Genomic DNA, 5,389 nt, shown 5'->3' with positions numbered 1-5,389 from the left:
AAAGGAGTATTTTTTTTTCCCCAAAGAACCTGTGTTGGAGAACTAAGTAGTCATATTTAATCCTGCCAGCACCACAACAGTTTTCCTCCATTATGGGCAGTTGTTACCCTGTCCCCAACCTAAAACCCAGTAAGAAGGTGCAGATGAGTCAGAAAGATCCCCAAGTTTACGTGGCAAGATTTTGGTAGCAGGGAGGCTACAGGGGTGGCTTCCGTGAAAAGAGGCCAGAAGCTTCCTCCGTGTCTGAAAGAGCCAGTTCCAGCCAGCTCCAAGACAGACCCACCGTTGGCTAAAGCTGAGCCAATCAATGACGTTGGTAGCACCTCTGTAATAACATATTTAAGAAAGGGTAAAAACTGCTGCACAAAAGCAGCTGGGAGAGAGGATTGAGAATATGAGAGAGAAACAACTCTGCAGACACCAAGGTCAGTGAAGAAGGAGAGGCAGGAGGTGCTCCGGGCACTGGACCAGAGATTCCCCTGCAGCCCATGGACATCCACAGTGGAGCAGATATCCACCTGCAGGCTGTGGAGGACCCCACGCCGGAGCAGGGGGATGTGCCCGAAGGAGGCTGTGACCCTATGGGAAGCCCACACTGGAGCAGGCTCCTGTCAGGAGCCTGTGGACCCGTGGAGGGAGAGGAGCCCATGCTGGAGCAGGTTTGCTGGCAGGACTTGTGACCCTGTGGGGAACCCATGCTGGAGCAGTACATTCCTGAAGGACAGTGCCCCATGGACGGGACTCACACTGGAGTAGTTTGTGAAGAACTGCAGCCTGTGGGAAGGACTCACATTAGAAAAGTTCATGAAAAACTGTTTCCCATGGGTGGGATCCCACACTGGAGCAGGGGAAGAGCGTGAGGAGGAAGTAGCGGCAGAGACAACATATGATGAACTGACCGCAACCCCCATTCCCCATCCCCCTGTGCTGCTTGGGGTGGGGGAGGTAGAGAAATTGGGAGTGAAGTTGAGCCTGGGAAGAAGGGAGGGGTGGGGCAAAGGTGTTTTAAGATTTGGGGTTTATTTCTCATTTTCCTACTCTGATTTGATTGGCAATAAATTAAATTAATTTCCCCAAGTCTACTCTTTCTTGCCTGTGACAGTAATTGCTGAGTGATTTCCCTGTCCTTACCTTGACCCACGAGCCTTTCATCATATTTTTCTCCCCTTGTCCAGCTGAGAAGGGGGAGTGATAGAGCAGCTTGTTGGCACCTGGCATCCATCCGGGCCAACCCACCACACCAAGTAAGTAAGTTTTGGAAATCCATGAAAATGATCAGATAGCCTGCACGTGATGGGGGATCCATCAGTGGCAAGGAAGACAATGCACAGAATATTGACGTGATTCAGATCTTCAGAATACTGAAGAAAGCTGTTGTGGAAAGGAAAGTAGCCAGCTTTGAGATTCAGAAAAGCCTGCTGGAGCTGTAGGGATCTTAGATTACCAAGGCAAAAATTCAAAAAATTACACCATTATAACCCTATTTTCTTTCTGCAAATGCTACCTCTCTTCTCCAGCTTCTAGTCTAACATGGTGAAAGATATCAAGGAACCCTACCCCTTTCTTAGTTACATTAATGTATTTTGTAAAAGGGACAGGCCATAATTCCCATGTACCTGCATTTAGATAGGCTCACATTCCCCTGATATGTGTGACTGGCAGAGGAAGAATCCAGATTTAGCTAGGGCTCCTTTCTAAAAATAGGCAATCAATTTCAGTTCAAGGTTCTCAGGTAATAGGAAAAGAAAATGATTTTGCTTGGGCACATAATGAGCTTGGATAATCAGTTTTCCTGCTCAAGAGCAATGAATACAAGGGTTTAAAAGAAAAGGAATTTTATTAAAAGGGATAAAATGGCAACTCAGCATAAACACTGGTAGGCCTGTTTACTAAAATCAGCAATACAACCTGAAAGCTTCTTGGTAATGTAGTCCATTCCCCTGTTTTGCACAGAGCTGAGAGAGTCCATTGTCCATCTGTAAGGATATGTTGCTCTTAAACCTCTCTTACTGTTTCCAGCTGTGGTGATCCCACCTCTGATACTGGGTCGCCGCTCTTGGCAGTGTCAGCCCATGAAGCCTTGGTTCTGTTTGCAGTCCCACACTGCCCCCTCAACGTTCCAGATCCTCAGAGAGGAGTCTGTGGCAAACAAAACCCAAAGATAACCCTGAGGAAAATACCATTTGGGTTTGGGTTTTGTTTTTTTTTTTTACTTTCTTGCTCCATGGCTCCTTTGCTCTACCACTATCAAGGGGAACACCACAGGTAATTCCTAATCCTCAAAACACCATTGCCTCTTGATGGATAACAGTGTTTTAAATACCTTCAAACTTAAGACACAATTGTATTCCAACCCCAGTGTGCAAGACTGAAATCCACTGAAGTCAATTCACTTGCTCCCTCTTTGTTGTAATCTCCAGCCTTTTCAAGCAGCGCTGGATTTCTCTTTTACCCCATTATAGGCGGGATCAGCAGTAAGTACTCCATTCTTTTAGGAATACTGGGCTTATCTCAGGATAGACGTAGCTCTGAATTTAAGTTTTATTTCAGTGCAAGCTTTACAGCATAAAGAATTGATCTTAATAGGAAGCTGAAGACTCTGATAAGAGTTCTTGCAGTGACTATCTGCTGTTCTTACAGTTGTTACCATTTCTTTAAGGAGCCATTCAAAACCATTTGCAGTCGAGATACCAAAGATTGGAATCGTTCAGGATAGCACAAGAGAGGCAGAAGTCAGAGGGTTAAATGAAAAGAAAAAAAAGATTGGCTGGAGAACAGGAAACCTTTATTAAAAGTGATATGCTGCAGAATGGTCTGTGCCTCAACTGCAGGAACTCATAAGCCTAAAACTGGGAAATACCCATTTCTGCAAGAAATAGTAGAAGGCATGAGGACGGTGCTGCAGAAGCTTCTATTCTCTCTCTTCTATTTCCAATTGCTATAGTATGATTATCTATTTTTCAAGTGCATTGACTGTTTATAGATAACTGAAACAGTTCTTAAATAGCTGTTTTTTGTGAATGATTTAGCTAAAGCAGAGAAGAACCCATTTTTAACAAGTTCTGCCCTGTCAGATAAAAACATTGGCTCGGAGCTGCCACCCAATGATCAGACCTTGTAAAATCACTTAAATACAGGCTACCTATGTTGCAAAGTGCTGAGTTCAATGAGACAATATAGTGGAGACCAACTAATTTCTCACTGCCCAAAAAAGGCAGTGAAAGGCCATTTGCCCCTCCACTCCCTTTCCACTCCTCTTCCCCAACATCTGCATACCCCATCACTCATTGCCTTGCCTGCAACAAGGTCCTTTGCTCAGAAAATTTAATTTGTTAACCTTGTAACTTTGCTTTTTGCTTCTGTATTGATTTTCTGCTGGTCTATCAAGTTGAATCAGTTCAGAGTGTGGGCAGGGAAGTGTCAGCACCAATACAAAACAAGCAAGAAGGAATGAACTGCTAAGAGCAGAGGAATGGGTAGAAGGGAGATTTCATCTGCAGTGAGCACTTATTTCAACCCTTTTCTTGTCTAACTGCATCTGACATGCTATTTGGAGATTCCAAAGCTGGCTTTAAATACACATGTTTGGCTACCCAAAGCACTCTAGTCAACACAGAGTTCCACACAGGGTAATGCTCCTTGCCAAGGTTCTGGCTAAATTAGTCTGTTCAGCACTCTGAGACTTCAAGTATTGATTGCTTCCAGTAGCTGCGCTGTCCCATTGAAAGCTATCTCAGGTATCTCTGCAGCTTTCAGTGTGTCACCCATCAGAAAGTGTTTACTCCTGGCTGAGCTGTAACATTTGGCAAAGCAAAGAAGATGAAGGGGGCTTGCCATGTGTATGTTCATTTTATGTTCATTTGGCATCAAACAGCTGTCACGCATTTGAGTGCATTATACAATGCCAACTATTTTGTACTATTTAAGTGCTTATAAAAATATTTTAATTTGTAAAAAACATACAAAGTGACTTCACTCCACTGCAGGAGGCAAACACCACAGTTTGTGGCAGAGGGTAGTGGTGCACTGACAAGGCCCTTCAGTTAGTTTTCCTTCTGATCTAGTCTCTTCATGAGCCTTTCATGGGTAGCAAAGTGCATTTACTCCAAGCTGTGCCATAATTCTGCAGTCTGCCTGCCCTTATGTCTATTTCTAATAGACATTAGAAATAGACCTGTCAATCTGTATGCTGATTCAGCCCACATGTTATGTCTTGTATGTGTATTAGCTAACTGTATCCAGAACTGCCTGCTTTCAGTATGCCAAACAGGTTGTCAGTAGATTTCTGTTCAGCTCCATGTTTTCTGGATTAGGACTTGCTGCGGTCTCAGAAGACAGGTTTTATTGAGTACTTGGAGTCATGTTGGTCATCAGTGCTGGATGCAACACAGAGAACAGGGTGTTCTGACAGAGCTGCTGTTCAGCTGAAGACAGGAGCCACTTGGTGCTGATGCACAAGAAAAACCCACAGGGAGGTTTCTGCAAGCTGCCATTTGGCCAGTCTCCCTAATTTGAAAGACTTGGACATGTGCCTGGAAACATCTGAATTCCAAATGGTTAATTATTGTTGGTGGAAAATGATTATCACTTGATTATCATTAGTTACATTTTAACCTCCTTCACTACTTTTATGAAGTCAGCGTATTTTTATCTAATCCCCAGCCGGCGAAGGGTAAAGTAACAATCCTAATTCTGCCCCAAAACCATTCATATCAGGGAGCAAAGCATCAATCTTTTAAAACGGTGAAAGCTTGGGACCAGATGGGAAAGATCAGGGCATCGCTATTCCCAGACACGTACTTTGTGATTGCTGCATCAAACTGCTATGCTTTGGAGCTGGAAGGCAGGATCCTGCAATAAGGGCCATTAAATACTGTGAGAAAAACACATCAGGAAGCCCTAAAGACCCTGCATGTCCTGCCTCATTCAAGCCTTTGGGTGGTCCTTGGTCGCTGTCCAGATACACTCTCTGAGTTTCAGATTATGCAGACTGTATGGTGAACACATGTGCTTCTCTCTGAGAGTCGTTTATCTTTGACTTAGGGAAAGGGCTGACAGGGGTGAGTAGGGCTTGTGAGAGCTTCAGTAGGGGTCCATTTGCAGATTGGAGAAGTCCTGGGGTTTCTTGCAGCTTTCCTGTTCCCTTTAGGTGGAATAATCTGGGTTTTTATTTCATTGGCTTGGCCCGCAAATAGTATGGGCTTTAGTGAATACCCTGATGCCTCCTCTTCTCAGGTGAGTTTCCATTTGTTTTCGCACATTCCTGCAGCTCCCTGCCAGGGTAAGAGTTTTCCCTGAAATCTTCCACATGGCAGATATAACAGCAAAACTAGAGTGGTGGGGAGAGAATGCTCCTTTCCTACTCCATGTAGGCATCTGGTGCCAATCA

The sequence above is a fragment of the Pelecanus crispus genome, chromosome 1 (genome assembly GCF_030463565.1).
Source record: "Pelecanus crispus isolate bPelCri1 chromosome 1, bPelCri1.pri, whole genome shotgun sequence".
Lineage (NCBI taxonomy): Eukaryota > Metazoa > Chordata > Aves > Pelecaniformes > Pelecanidae > Pelecanus > Pelecanus crispus.
The sequence above is the reverse complement of the archived record's forward strand: the minus strand, read 5'-3'. Positions refer to the sequence as shown.